Raw genomic sequence first — 16,939 nt, forward strand, 5'->3', positions numbered from 1 at the left:
TGTCTCTCTCTGTCCCAAAAATAAATTAAAAAAAAATAAATAAAATAGACAAAGAACTTACAAAACTCAACACCAGTGAGAAAACAAATAATCCAGTGAAAGAATGGACAGAAGACACGAATAGACGTTTTTCCAAAGAAGACATCCAGATGGCCAATATACGTATATTGGAATATCACTCAGCCATAAAAAAGAAAGAAACCTTGCCACTTGCAACAACATGGATGGATCTAGAGAGCATTATGCTAAGCAGAATAAGTCAGTCAGGAAAGACTAATACCATATGATTTGAATTATATTTGGAATTTAAAAAACAAAGCAAATAATCATGGGGGAGGAAAGACGAAAATCAAGAAAAATTCTTAACTATAGAGAACAAACTGATGGTTACCAGAGGGGAGGCGGGGAGGGGGGTAGGTGAAATAAATGATGGGGATTAAGGAGTGCAGTTGTGATGAGCACAAGGTATGTATGTAAATGCTGTACCACTAAATTCTATACCTGAGACTACTATTACACTGTATGTTAACTATGCAATTTAAATTAAAACTTTAAAAAATGAAATAAATAAGCTACAAAGGTGAAAAGTACAGAGGCGCCTGGGTGGCTCAGTCTGTTAAGCATCTGACTTCGGCTCAGATCATGATCTCATGGTTCATGGGTTCGAGCCCTGCATTGGGTTCTGTGCTGACAACTCAGAGTCTGGAGCCTGCTTCAGATTCTCTCTCTCTCTCTTTCTGCCCCTTCCCCACTCTTGCTGTCTCTTTCTTAAAAACAAATAAACATTAAAAATTAAAAAAAATAAAAGTACAGAATATGGAATATAGTCAATAATAGTGTAAGAACTTTGTATGGTGACAAATGGTTAAGTACTTATTGTGATAAGCATTACTTATTGTGCATATTTGTCAAATCACTATGTACTGCGTGTGAAATTAATATATTTATGTCATGTATACTTGAATAATTTTTTAAATTTGGATTATATTATCTTAAAAGAAAGAAAGCATTAGCCAGTTGTTATGCTAGACCTCATTTTGTTTTATCAATTATAATTACCTATTGGCTTTTAATTACACTTGCTTTATTACAGAGTCCTGATGTTAAATTAATAAAATACATTTAAACTGTAAGTACTTTATTATACATTCAGATATCAAAACTCACATTACAATAAAATACAAAAAGATCAATTTCAAACAGATGATAAGTTGAACAACAGAGGCATAAACAAAGCCTCAATTGGATAACTGATTTCTTGTTGTCCTAACTCTGCTTTGATACAATCCCACATATACTTATTCTGAAGAAATGACTGTCAGTTACCAGAGATATATAGTATCTTATGATGAGCTAAGTAGGGCCACACATACATATTTGTTCCATTCATATTTGTCTACAAATTGTGCTTTTTTTTCTTGCATTCCTAGCCCCAAATTGTGCACATAAATCACTTCTGTCTTCCGCTATTTAATCAAGCTGTTTGCACTGCTTCACGCATTGACCACTAAAATCTTGCAATTCACATTCTAGGTTAACATATTTAAAATGTAGCTTGCATTTTCAGTTACTTCTTAGAGGAACTCCACAAAACTTCCACAGCCACACTTTGAAATAGTAATTATAACAAATTATCCATTATACCAAAATAATTTATATATCCCTTATTTTACTATACTGCAAACCTATTTTTTTTGAGACACAGAGTGTGTGTGCATGTGAGGGAAGAATAGAGGGAGAGAAAGAATCTTAAACTGGCTCCACGCCCAGTGAGGAGCTCGATCTCAGGACACTGAGGTCATGACCTGAGCCAAAATCAAGAGTAGTATGCTTAACCAACTGAGCCATCCAGGCGCCCCTACCATAAGCTCGTTCTTACTGTAAACTTATTCTTATTAGTTCTTTCTAACCTTTTTTATTATCCATATAACTCCACCCTACCCTATTCTACATCTTCTCTAACACGCTCCCAGCAAGAAGTTTTATTGATAATTAAAATTTGCTTTAAAAAAGGGTAAAGCCATATTCATTTACTTAGACTAGATATTCTTTTAGTGTTTCATGAATAATATTTAAATAGTATATGTTAAGATTTGAGGGCAGTTTCGGGGCGCCTGGGTGACTCAGTAAGTTGAGTGTCCGACTTCAACTCAGGTCATGTCACAACTCGTGAGTTCAAGCCCCGCGTCAGGCTCTGAGCTGAGCCTGTTTCAGATTCTGTGTCTCCCTGTCTCTCTGCCCCTCCCCTGGCTCACACTCTGTCTCTCTCAAAAGTAAACACACACAAAAAAAAAATTTAAAGATTTGCTTCCAGTTTCACCTAGAAGCAAATAGATAAACTATCAGATTCTCTTGTCTTCCATTCTCGATTTTACTAGAAAAACACAGGGGAAAAATTAAACACCCTGCTCTTTTGGGATTAGAGAAAGAGTCCTCAAAGCACACAATCTAGTGGTAAGTATGTAACAGTAATAAGTACATACCTATATATAGTGTGGAAAAATATATGTATACATATTTAATTCATCAAATAGTGGAAGCATAAATTGATCTCCACAAATATTTTGAATAAGCTAAGAAACTGCTTAATAACATAAAAGCCTTATGGAACACAACCCAAATCATAAAGCCACAGGTAAAGACCCTTCTTTCTTCTTCATTTGAAAGAAGAAACCAAAACCAAAACCAAAATATTTCCTATCCTGCCAAAATCTATCTTTGGATGTCAGTTTGAGGAACTCTGTATTAAGGTACCCAATTAATTCCATCAAATGTCTTTTAACTGTGATTTATGACTATAAAAGAGAGGTTTTGTTTTTATACCTGGTAGAAAGGCTTTGTGTATGAGTGAATGCATGCTTACTGTGGATTTTTTTCAAGATCATCATTTTATTTTTAAGATAAATTATTTCAAGATCAAAGAAAACCCTCAAATTTAAAAATTGCCATAAAACTTGCAGACCTCTGAAGACATTTCCTTGGACCCATAGGTGCCTGCAGACCTTAGTTTGAAAGACTTTGTCCTAAGTTAAGCCTGTGACATTAAGTCAGAAAACATATGTTACTGTCAAACTATAGGCGAATATATGTTTAAAGTATGGGATTAACATTGACCCCTAATGTTTTTGCTGGCACTGCATTTCTCCTGCCTAGTTTTTTTTTTCATGTAGATATGAAACACAAAGGCAGAGATTATTACACAACTGTGTTTCTAAATATCTCATTATAATCATATTCCTTGGTGTTAATCAGCAAAGATCTGCACATATGAAATGCACTGTCCAGTGTTTGATCATGACCATACTCAGGAATTGTTATTTTACTGCTAATTAATCCAGGAAACCTGATAACAATTTGCAAAAATATTCTTAAAGCTACTTAAAGACTACAGCTTCATCTGTGAATTATGAGAACACATATTACTACAATATACTTTGCAATAATGAGAAATTAGGGCAAAACTGTATCAAAATAACCATTTCCTCTTCATGTCACTGTTCTCGAACTTTTCCAGTATATGAATGTGTCACGTCATATATTTTGACAATTTACTCATTTATTGAAATTTATTTCTTAAGCATCTATTGTGGGCATAGAATCATTAATATACTGTGTCCTGAACATAAGTCTTTTTAAAAACTTTTTAATGTTTATTTATTTTTGAGACAGAGACAGAGCGTGAATAGGGGAGGAGAAGAAAGAGGGAGACACAGAATCCAAAACAGGCTCCAGGCTCTGAGCTGTCAGTAGAGCCCGATGCAGGACTGGAACCCACTAACTGTGAGATCATGACCTGAGCCGAAGTCAGACGCTCAACCAACTGAGCCACCCAGGCACCCACTAAACATAAGTTTTAAACCAATTTCAAAAGGGTCAAAAGAGTCAAAAGAACAAAAGTGTTTCTCAATGTCTTTATTACTTCTCTTTAAAATTTAAAGAAAGTACAAAAAAATAAATTCAAAAAGAATGAAGGACCTAAATGTGAGACAGGAAACCATCAAAATCCTAGAGGAGAAAACAAGCAACAACCTCTATGACCTCAGCTGCAGCAATTTCTTACTAGACATAGCTCCATAGGCAAGGGAAACAAAAGCAGAAAATAACTACTGGGACCTCATCAAAATAAAAAGCTTCTGCACAGGGAAGGAAACAATCCACAAAACTAAAAGGTAACTGATGGAATGGAAGAAGATATTTGTAAATGACACATTGGATAAAAGGGGTAGTATCCAAAAATCTATTTAAAAAAACCTAAACTCAACACCAAAAAATCAAATAATCCAATGAAGAAATTGGCAGAGGACATGAATAGACACTTTTCCAAATAAGACATCCAGATGGCTAACAGACATATGAAAAAAGGCTCAACATCATTCATTAGCAGGGAAATACAAATCAAAACCACAATGAGATACCAACTTACACCTGTCAGAATAGCTAAAACTAACAACTCAGGAAACAACAGATGTTGGCAAGAATGTAGAGAAAGAGGAACCTTTTTTCACTGTTGGTGGGAATGGAAACTCATGCAGCCACTCTGGACAACAGTATGGAGGTTCCTTAAAAAGATAAAAATAGAACTACCCTACAACTCAGCAATTGCACTACTATGTATTTATCCAAAGGATACAAAAATGTTGATTTGAAGGTGCACACACACCCCGATGTTTATAGCAGTGCTATGAACAATAGCCAAATTATGTAAAGTGCCCAAATGTCTATCAACTGATGAATGGAAAAAGAAGAGGTGGTATATACCAGGGAATATTATTCAGCCATCAAAATGAATGAAATTTGGGGTGCTTGGATGGCTCAGTTGGTTAAGTGTCCAACTTCAGATCAGGTCATGATATCGTGGTTCGTGAAGTTGAGCCCCACATTAGGCTCTATGCTGACAGCTCAGAGCCTGGAGCCTACTTGGGATTCTGTGTTTCCCTCTCTCTCTGCCCCTCACCCAGGCTCTCTCTCTGTCTCTCAAAAATAAATAAATATTAAATTTTTGTTTTGAATATTAGAAAAAAATGAAATCTTGCCATTTGCAACAACGTGGATGGAACTAAAGGTATTATGCTAAGTGAAGTAAGTCAATCAGAGAAAGGCAAATATATGATTTCACTCATATGTGGAATTTAAGAAACAAAACAGATGAACACAGGGGAAGGAAAGTAAAACTACAATAAGATAAAAACATGAAGGCAAATCATAAAAGACTCTTAAATATAGAGAACAAACTGAGGGTTGACAGAGGGGAGGTGTCTGGGGGCTGGGAACTGGGCATTAAAAGAGGGCACTTGTTCAGAAAAAAAAATTGAAGAAAGTGGGCAATGAATAGCATAGGTGGTAGTTATTAAGATACTGATCCTAAAGAAAAGTTTAACAGTTTGATGGCTTTGCCTGCACTTAATACTTTTTATTAATGTATGGATGTAATAACTTCCTAAAATTTAATTAATAAATAAAATAATGGATTTTAAGTTAGAAATGCTGTTAGATAGTATGAATACTATGCCCTCTTTTCACAGTTGAATAAACGGAGGGTCATAAAGTCATCTATTTCAGAGCTTGCTTTATGAAAATTGTCTAATGAATATCATAAGTTCTTCAATGTCTAATTCACCTCATCCAACAACTAGCACATTACTAAATAAATGCTTTTGAGGATGATGATACTTAGATATCAACTGAAGGACAATCTTGACTTTTCTAGGTCTACTGTAATTGGATGGCATAAACAGAAATTTATTATCTCACAATTATGAAGTCTAGAAGTATGAAATCAAAGTATTGGGAGAGTTTTTCTCTCTGAGGGCGGTGAGGGAAGGCTCTGTTCTCTCCTCGTTTATACATGGACATCTTCATGTTCATATGGCATTCTCTCTCTATGCATACCAATATCCAGACTTCCCCTTTTATAAAGACACCAGTTACATATGGTTAAGGGCCTACTTTACTCAAGTATGACCTCATCTTAATTTAACTAATTATATCTGTGATGACCCTATTTCAAAATAAATTTACATTCTGAGATACGGAGGGCGGGGGGTAGAACTTCAATGAATTTTTGGAGGTAGGAGACACAGTTCAAACCATACACTAATTGCTTATTCCCATTACAAGATTAGAAGCTGACTTTCCTTATCAGCCAAAAAGGCCATCAATTCCTGTGCCCCTCACACACACCCAGTGATATCTACATCTTCATGCATGAAACCTGCGAATATGTTAAATTCCAACGCAAAAGTGAATTAAGGTTACAGAAAGAATTAAGATTTATAATCAGCTGACCTTAAAATAAAGAGATTATTTTAGATTATCTGAGTGGGCCAGATGTAATCACAAGGATCCTTAAATGTGGAAGATGGAGACAGAAGAGTGCCAGAGTGATGCGATATGAGAAAGATTTGATTGGCCATTGCTAGCTTTGAAGATGGATGCAGCCACAAGCCAAAGAGGGTAGCCTCTAAAAGCTAAAAAAGGTAATAAAGTAAATTATTTCCTAGAGCCTTTAGGGGAAAAAATCCCTGTTGACATGTTGATTTTAACTCAATGATACCTATTTCAGACTTCAAACCACCAGAACATAATACATGTGTTATTGTAAGCCTCTATGTGGTGATTTGTTACAGTAGCAAATGGAAAACTAAGTATAGTTTCTTTTGAAGATATTAGTGACAGTGACCCCAATACGTTCATACTCTTTTGTAACACTCTGTTGACAATTAGGAAAAATATCATTTCAACAGTAAGGCCATTACTACCATCAAAATAATTGGATTCACTCAGGCTAAACAATTTTACCCATCACACAAGAGTAGCTATTCTCCCAATGAGATAGACTCCAAAATGAAGCAAAGCTGATGTATATTAGACAAGTAAGACTTTGATTACATATTTCTTTACACATGTGAAAACTGTACAAAAGAAATTAAGGGATTTTTCTGATTATCAGCTCTTAAAAGTCTAAGTTGCACAGAAAGTCATATTTCACTTTATATCAGTGCTTCTCAGAGTTTAATGTGCATATGAGTTACTTGGAGATATTAAAATGCAGAATCTGATTCAGTAGGTCTTGGTTGAGGACATAGATTCTGCAATTTCTAAGAAGTTCCCAGGTGATGCTCATGCTTGTACTCCATGTAACACACTTTGAGGAGCAAAAATTTAATAGATATGGATGCATTCAACCCTACCAGAAAAGTACACTGGCTAAACATCACAATCAATAATGAGTTTTTAAAAGTGTCTCTTTACATTAAGCACTAGCAGTTGGGAAAAGAAGAAAAAACTGAAACTTACCTTTAGCACCTTTTATTTTTGAGAGAGAGAGACAGGGAGAGACAGAGAGACAGACAGAGCATGAGAAGGGGAGGGGCAGAGAGAGAGGGAGATGCAGAATCTGAAGCAGGCTCCAGGTTCTGAGCTGCCAACACAAAGCCCAACACGGGGCTCAAACCCATGAATTGTGAAATCATGACCTGAGCCGAAGTCGGTCGCTTAACTGACTGAGCCACCCAGGTGCCCCAAAACTGACCTTGAGCATCTTTCAAACATCCATTGGTGATAAAAGTGAACCTATAGGTTCTAAATAAAATGTCTGACTAATTATTTTAATAATTTACATACATATTCAAAAATAACTCCATGCTGTCTCAGGATAGCGGGGATAAGTCAAGGCTGAGTATTCTATGACTAATGTAATAGTCCCACTAATGTAGAATATATATATTTTTCCATATTTCATAATGCCCTGGGTCTCTTTCAATTGTTGTTCTATTGAGGAGATTTCAACACACCTGATGAGTCTATGGAAAGGTCAAGCTATTTGGAGGATGGGTCTCAGATCATTACTTTCCTAAATGGCATAACTACTTCATCCATAAAACACACAATACATAACCCAAGTCAACCAAGTAAGACAATATGTAAAGAAAGATATTAGTGTATAATGTATATAAACAATGTATATTAGTGTAACAAAACAAAACCCAAAGAAGACATGCTTTTGCCATTGCTTTGTACTTGACAATAAGAAAGAATAGTGTACGGGTCTATATGCCCTCAGCTTCTGAAGCCATTGGAGGCCAACACAATGATCCCTTTCTCTTAAGCCTTGGCCTTTCTATTAAAATTGTTTAGGGGCACCTGGGTGACTCAGTCGGTTAAGTATCTGACTTTGGCCTAGGTCATGAGCTCAAAGTTACCTAGTTCGAGTCCCATGTCAGGCTCTGTGCTGACAGCTCAGAGCCTGGAGCCTATTTCAGGTTCTGTGTCTCCTTCTCTCCCTCTCTCTCAATGCCCCTCTGCCACTCACGCTCTGTTTCTCTCAAAAATAAACATAAAAAAATTAAAATTATTTGTCTCCACTGACAGAAAAAGGAAAAATGTCATAGACATAAAGACTCTGAAAGACAGTCTCTTTCTCAGAAAGAGAAATCAGGGGGGAAATTACATACACACACATATATACATACATACAAACAATTTTTAAAAACAATAAATAAAGATGGGCCTCACTCTAGCTCTCTAGTCCATAACCTAGTAAAGAGTGCAGAATCTACAATGGCATCTCCTTTAAAGCCCTGGCTCTGCCACTTACTTCTTGCATGCCCTTGGGCAAGCATCATGCACAAACTGTTGTGTACATGAGAAAATTGCTTACCTGAGACATACTTGCATTTAAAAATCTTATAATAAACTGCCACCAACTCCAAGGGAAAAACTGCTAAGAAAATGTTTTCCCAAATTTTTGTCACTCTGACAATACATTTTTTGAGTATACCTACACACAATATTACATTAGTTTTACGTGTACAACTCAGTGATATGACAAGTTTACACATTATGCTATGTTCAAAAGTGTAGCTACCATCTGTCCCATTACATAGTGATTACAATATTATTAACTGCATTCCTTATGTTCTGTTTTTTATTCCTTTGACTTAATCATTCCATAACTGAAGACCTGTATCTCCCTCCCCCCTTTACCCATTTTCTCCAAATCTCCATCCACCTCCATTTTAAAGCTTCTAAGGATCAACCCAATTCGAACATAACTCTAGTTATAAAACAATAGGAAACCAAGAAGGTAGGACAGCTTCTATTGCAGATTTCTTTATGGATGACAAATGTAAAGTATAGCATTTAATTGATATAATATAATCTCATTTATTTAGTTGTCATGTACCTAGATATCCAATTAATCCAGGAAATTTTGGTACTAGTCGGTATATGGATGACTCCACTTCCGCAGACAGGTTTCAGTCTGTTGTCTTGAAATTTTACAGACTAGAAAGGTCTCATAGTGTTAGTTACAGCTTCTGAATATGCTAACCTCTCCAGCTCCCTTCTTATGCAGAATATATCTCTCTAGAATTTTCACTGCTTACTTCCAAACCACTATGCCTAGATATAATGTACTCTATACAAGTATACTGAGACAGCACTAATTTCATGTTTAGCTGACTCTAATATAAAATTAAAATCAACAATTCAAGTATTTTTACTGTGTTTGGGGGTAACAATACACAATATATAATTCCTTCTGGAAGTACAATACAATTTTAAAAGCAGAACTAATTAAATATCTTTAAATATATATTTCATACAAAATTTAATGCCATATTTTTCAATTGAGACCAAAAAAGTATGTTTTAGTAAAATACCTAAAAAGAAATGTAGGTATACACCATTTGGTCAGGCTTAGAAATCAGCGACTTTATACAAGTAGTATGTTGTTCATGGAAAACATTATATCACACACACACACACACACACATGCACACAATTAGGCTGGGACTCCAAATATTCAGATTCTTGCTAAAGCTCTGCCAAAGATTCATTGCATATTACTTTGGTCAAGTATAGTTTCATGATTAAAAGTCAAAACAGGGGCTCCTGGGTGGCTCAGTTGGTTGAGCATCCGACTTCGGTTCAGGTCATGATCTCACAGTTTATGGGTTCAAGCCCCATGACGGGCTCTATGCTGACAGCTCAGAGGCTGGAGCCTGCTTCGGATTCTGGTGCTCCCTCTCTCTGCCTCTCCCCTGCCAGCACTCTGTGTCTCTCTCTCAAAAATAAACATTTTTTTTAAAAGAGTCAAAACAGACCAATGTTTGAACTCTGTGACATTTTATAGTTGTGTGGCCCCAGGGAAGTCAACCACTTTAAGCCATTGTTTTCCCACTTTTAAAATGAGAAATAATACTAGAAACTATCTCTTAGGGATGTCGTGAGGTTTAAATGTGACAACATAAATAAAGTTGTTAGCACAGTGCCTGGTATTAAGTGTTTAATAAATATTACCATTTATTAATGCTGCTAAGGTACTACATTTCTCTATACTTCAGCTTCCTCATTTATAAAATGGGGAGATTGGCTCATCATTATAAAATCTCCTGCAGCTCAAACTAAAACTTAAATGACAATGTCCAATGCCATCCTTTCATTGAGATAGGAATTGTAAAGTAAACCTTAAAACACAAATACCACACTTTTATTTTTTTATATGTTTTCTAAAATCGGCAGCATATGATGCATAGGGGCACATGTACCTCTATGTTTATAGCAGCACTTTCAACAATATCCAAATTACTACGGAAAGACCCTAAATGTCAATCAATTGATGAATGGATAAAGAAGATGTGGTTTATATATACAATGGAATACTACTTGGAAGTGAAAAAGAAATAAAGTTTTGCCATTTGCAGCAACGCGGATGGAACTGGAGGGTATTATGCTAAATAAAATAAGTCAGTCAGAGGAAGACAGATACCATACATTTTCACTCATATGTGGGTCTTGAGAAACTTAACAGAAGAACATGGAGGAGGGGAGGGGAAAAAAGTTACAGACGGAGGGAGGCAAACCATAAGAGACTCTTAAATACAGAGAACAAACTGAGGGTTGATGGGGGGCTGGGGGAGAAGGGAAAGTGGATGATGGGCATTGAGGAAGGTACTTTTTGGAATGAGCACTGAGTATTGTATGGAAACCAATTTGACAATAAATTATATTTAAAAATAAAATAAGGGGGCACCTGGGTGGCTCAGTCGGTTAAGCGTCCGACTTCAGCTCAGGTCACGATCTCGCGGTCCGCGAGTTCGAGCCCCGCGTCAGGCTCTGGGCTGATGGCTCAGAGCCTGGAGCCTGCTTCCGATTCTGTGTCTCCCTCTCTCTCTGTCCCTCCCCCGTTCATGCTCTGTCTCTCTGTCTCAAAAATAAATAAACTTAAAAAAAAATTAAAAATAAAATAAAATGAATAAACATTAAAAAATAATAATAATAAAAATTGGCAGCATATTCCTAAGCATTACATTCTATCTAGAGTGTCCTACCTTTGAATAGTTTAGTCTATTGGTCTATATGTGAATATCTAGGTAAGTCTTATTAATTACTATGATATGGTTGCAAGCTAAAACACTTTGAGGGAATTTACATAATATAGGTAATAAGAGAAAAAGTCAAGGACAAAGGATTTTCCCTTATAGTAAATAACATTCACAGTTCATTCATAATGATATATGACAAATATTTTTAAATTTATAGGTTATAATACCCTTCTAGAATGATTATTATCCACTTCTAGAATGATTATTATCCATGTTCTTAAGCCACATATGATATTGTTTGGCATGGTGCCTCAAAGTGAAGCAGCAGCCAAAGTGAAATCTGTGGAAAGCCTCTATATTAAACAATGTCTATCAAATAAACTCAGCTCCATGAAACAATGCACTTTGAAGCCGAAGGGGTAGGAAAGTGGCAAGTGATATGTTATATGATAGCAATTATGATAGCCATCACAATGATTAGCTCTGATTTAACAGAGGTACAAATGAAAACTATTAGTGACAGTCAATGCAAATCAGCAACTGTATGATATATTGCAATAAAACACAGTAAATAACTAGTAGGTTTTAACAGAACATACATGATGTAATGTCATAAAAGAGAAATACAGAAAATGGGAAATGTCTTAGTATTTTTCAAACTGAGAAAGTTAGAGATAGAAACACTTCTGGGTTAGTGTCCCCTTGGTCTTTTATGAAGACAGTATATATTTGGAGGCCACCCACTATATAGATATGTCCATATTGCCTTTTCTCTGACTCATACTCAAGTTTATTCAGTCACTGGAGGGTCCCTTGCCTAAGCAATGATGAATAAATTTTCACATATATACAGTTTTCTCTATAATAATACTACTTTGTTACCCAAGAAATTGGGATACAAAGACAATATATGGTTATAGATACTTCCAATAATCATCCAGGTGCTGTAGGCAGAAGATAAAGAATTAGATGGCATGGTCCCAACCCTTAAGAGGGGGTTTAAAATCCACTTGAAAATTTTAGTCCAACACACATACATGCACACACCCAAATAAGACAATAATACAGGCTATAAGAAAGTGACAAATAGAAGAACTGATGTAGAAGTTCTAGAAAAGGTGAGCTTAATGATGGTTGGGTTACATTTGGAAGGCACTTATGGAGAGGTATAAATTGAGTTGAGTTTTCAAATTCGGTACGATCTGAATGGGCAGAAGAGAGGGCATCCTGGGTGAAGGGAATGGTGGTGAGCAAGGAGCAAAGCTCTGGAGATAGATTGTCCAAAGGACGTTAAGGAGAATTATACCCTGAAGAATCAAGTAAAATAAGACTCCTATGGTACAATAAAGCCAGATTATGAAGTTTTTGCAATCCAAGTGGAGTTGGGCTTGAAACAATAAAAAAAAAAATAGAGCTAAGAATATTGTGGTGAAGAAAATGACTTGGTAAAAGAAGTGCTCACTGACCATTAGTCTGGCAGAATAAATTAGGGATTTGGAGCACAAGTGAAAGCTGGCTAGGAGGTTCCTGGAGTGACTGGATGGGTGGTGAAGATAGCTTATATTGTAGGATAAAGGAAGAATTGTAATAGTGACCTTTGAAAATAAAATTTCCCAGGACTTGACAACCCCTTAACTATAAAAAATAGACGGGAAAAATCAGATTTCTCTATGAAATAGTCGAGAGTTAATAACACTACTGTACAATTTTTCCACCAAGAACAAACAGGCAGGTTTTTCCTCACAATTGCTGAGTAATATTGCCCCTCCCAAAAAAAGGAGAGTTAGAAAGGGTCTCTCAAACAGGATTTGACTTTGGTGGTTTTAGCAGAGAAACAGAGGAAGAAAGAAGGAAGAAAATCCTAGCACCAACCTGAAAGGGAGACCAAGGCTTTATAAGAAATCGTTTCAAGAAAGAAAGAAGAAAAAAGAAGACAAGAAAGTTAAATTTCTTACTCTGACTCTCCACAATGGGTCTCACTCTGAGTCTCTCCAAAGAGTTTAAATTTCAAAATCATTGAATGGTACCTCAAATCAGAGTTCACTGAAGATTAAAAGTTGGATTCATTTGAATAATTAGTAGTTTGGTTTTTTTTTTCTTCCAAAGGTTTCTCATATCAGTAATTTCTACTCCACAGCTTCCTCTCCGACTTCTTTCAATTATTACAAACCTGGTAACTGTAGATTAAGAATCTGCTTTCTTAAATTCATCAGACCCATTTGGGGTCTGGGTGTGCCCAATAAGCCAGATTTAAAATAACTGGCACACCCCTCTCCATCAATCAGCACTTGAAATATCAAAGGGCCAACTCCCCAGCTCTTTCTATATTCAGCCCAGACAGAGCTCAGCGACACCTCCTCCAGCAAAACCGAAAAGGCGCCTGCGCAAACTCTACGTCTATTCTTCTCGCCACGAACTCCCCCCTCCCCCTCCCCCACATGTTCTTAATGCGCAAGCGCAGCACTCAGTGAGTTTTAGTAGGGCTGTGAGAAATCGGCTGTCCAGTGAAATCTGGTAGTGGTAGAATTCATCTCCCGCCCCCGCCTCCTTTCTTCAGAGGCAAATGTGCCACTTCCTCCTACTCCGAAGGCAGAAGCGCATCCCCAACGTTGCCCTCTCTAGGAGCAAGATCCTTTGCACTCTGGCAATACCTGCTATATCCCTATCCTCAGCTCTTTTTTAACCTTACGCTGCTGCCAGCCTTTGCTTGGAAACTAGAGACAGTTGGCTCCCCAAAGCCGCCGCAAATTTGTTGGCAGCCTCTGTAGGCCTCTGAACCTATAAGCTCCCTACTGGGCAAAGCATTAGCTCGGTGTCTTGCTCATCGTCTTTCACCCTTCACACCCACCCAGACTGGGTACTTACCTCGCAGCGTAGTGCGGTCACTGGAAGGATCGGAGGATCCCCAATCAGGCCAGTGCCGGGGCAGGCAGATTCAGCAAGATTTTTCCTGGGTCTTACAGCCTCCTCAGACAATGAAATCAGCGTGTCCGATCATCAATTCTCATCATGATTGTGACGTCACAAAAGACAGCGACCAATGGGAGCCCGAGATCAGCTCGGACAGTCCCAGGCCTCAGCCCAGAACCCAAGAGTGGGGAGGGGGGAGGAAAGATAGCTGCCTGCAGTGGGGCTGCCTCTTCCCTGCTATCAGCTGTGTCCAAGGCCAGGCCTTTCTGTATCTTTCCCTTCCTGAATAGCTGTGAACACCCAGCATCCCTGTGACTATAATAGTTAATATGCCACCATTTGAGCAGGTGCTGTCTGGTCTTCCAACTTGAGATTCGCTTTCAGCAGAATTGTTGCATGCCAAAATCAAATGATGACATACAGAAATAGTCTTTTGTGGTCAGTATTCAATTCACATGCATATATTCAGTGTTACTAAAATCAAGAAGGTATCTATCAAGCTTTTGGAATTTGTCAATAAGAGCAAGTGTACTGTTTTATGTGACCGGTTGACTCTGGCAACTAAAACAAATTAAAATTATGACTTCTGTTCACCTAACATCAATCTTGTTCTGCCAGAAGTTAGTTGCATGGTCACAGCTACACCATTGCAAGAAAAAACAACTCAAGCGAAACCGAAAAACAACTCAAGCCATATGTTACACAGTTAACACCCCCCAAATTTGCTGGGTGCCATAAGAGATGTACAATTTACTGGACCTATGCTATTATAGAACTTATAACATCATTCAGAAGACAAGATTAGCACACATTAAACATTCACAACACTAAAATTAAGTACATTATTGGGTGCTCAGTTATCAACTATGGACAAGATATACATCATTTGATGACTGGAAACAACAGTGAGGTGATGACAGTTGGGGGAGCATTTTATTTTGTATTTGAAACTTGAGATAGTTCCTGAATGATGGATAAGAGAGAACTGAAAGCACTGTCTTAAAGGGGAAGGAATAGACAAAAATTAGGAAGACATAAATATATATATATGAGGAAACCCATGATAAAATCAGCCTAGCAAATAAAGGGCGTATATGAGGACTTGTGTGTGGGGAAATAGGATAGGAAATAGGATAAGTCTTTGAAAATAGGCAGAGAATGTTGATTTTATTAAAAGCCACTAAAGACCCTAAGGCAGGGTACCTCAAACCTATACAATCTAGAGAGCAGCTTCAATGATTTTTTAAAAGAAAATAAAATCATGCCCAGCTCCAGAATGTCCAATAGCTTACATTCACATATTCTATAAAATGAAAATTTCTTACCATAGTCTGAAACTCCTAATTGATCTGGCCTTTGCCATCTTTCTGTCCTCACCTCCTGCCACCCTGCAATTAACTCACTTTCAAATCACACAGGCCTATCCGTTTCTCAAATTAATCTCATGACCACATCAGAACCCTTGCACTATTGTTCCTTTTGATCTTTGCCTGACTTTACTCCCTTATTTGATTCATATCTCTGTTGTCATGTAACTTCATTAAAAGTAATATCTAAAATTTTAAAGACATTACACTGTAATGCTATTTCAAATTGTGATCTTCTCAACACTTCATCTATCTCCCTATACTCCCTTTCCTCTTTTATTTCTCTTCATAGCACTTACTATCTAACATGCTCTTTATTTTTAGTTATTGAAAATATGAGCTCCATGATGGCAGGATTTTTTTTTGTCTGCCTTGATTATTTTTATATCCCTAGCTTCTAGAAGAGTCCTGGATACAAAGTAGACAAATCAGTAAGTTTTTGTTGAATGAATGACTGAAAGCAAATTTTTCAAGTAATTGGTCATCAATTTGCAGCTTGAATCAGATCAGGGATAGTCTGGAAAAAGAAAGATCAGTTAGACAGTTGTAGTGGTAATACAGCTTCTAGATGACTCAGTCCTAGATCAGGGTGTCAAGAGCAGTAATAAAGAGAAATTATTGAATTTCAAAGAAGGAATGATTAGGATAAAAATGGAGGATTCAGAGATAGACTACCTATGATAGAAAAACAAATTCATTAAGTACACACTGCATATCTTGAACTTAGGTGAATTGAGAGAAAAAGAAGGGAAGGATCCCTACCTTTAAAGAATGTATAGTCCAGGGGCGCCTGGGTGGCTCAGTCAGTTAAGCGTCCGACTTCAGCTCAGGTCACGATCTCACGGTCTGTGAGTTCGAGCCCCGCATCGGGCTCTGGGCTGATGGCTCGGAGCCTGGAGCCTGCTTCCGATTCTGTGTCTCCCTCTCTCTCTGCCCCTCCCCCAATAATGCTCTGTCTCTCTCTGTCTCAAAAATAAATAAAAACGTTAAAAATTAGAAATTCAAAAAAATGTATAGTCCAACTGATAAGAGAAGACAAATATGAAACCAGAGTACAAACAGAGGTAATTAAATTCACCCAGTTTCTCAGTCTTCTTTTCCCTTCACACTCTATATCCAAGCCACTCATGAATCCTGTAGGTTTTACCTTCAAAATATGTCCAAAATCTAAGCACTCCTTACATCTTCCATTACTATTCCAACAGTCAAAGTCACTATTGTTTCTAGCTTGAACCACTGCAAAATCATCTTATATGGTTTGCTATTGTCTACTACTACCTTTTTTTTTAACTTGTATTTATTTTTGAGACAGAGAGAGACAGAGCATGAATGGGG

At 37.1% G+C, this 16,939-nt stretch overlaps 1 protein-coding gene across 2 annotated transcripts in view; it reads right to left on the minus strand.

The window, feature by feature from the left end:
- Positions 1-14,328, minus strand: part of HDX (highly divergent homeobox) — a 197,631-nt gene extending 183,303 nt beyond the window's left edge. Inside the window, exon 1 of one of the 2 annotated variants that reach the window (XM_058712599.1) lies at positions 14,193-14,328. The gene's annotated coding sequence lies outside the window, so the exon portion shown is untranslated. Of the gene's footprint in view, positions 1-13,497; positions 13,664-14,192 lie in introns of those variants that run through there. The other variant, XM_058712600.1, reaches the window with a different exon arrangement.
- Between the last annotated feature and the right edge of the window lie 2,611 nt (positions 14,329-16,939).

This window comes from Neofelis nebulosa, chromosome X (assembly GCF_028018385.1).
Source record: "Neofelis nebulosa isolate mNeoNeb1 chromosome X, mNeoNeb1.pri, whole genome shotgun sequence".
Classification (NCBI taxonomy): domain Eukaryota; kingdom Metazoa; phylum Chordata; class Mammalia; order Carnivora; family Felidae; genus Neofelis; species Neofelis nebulosa.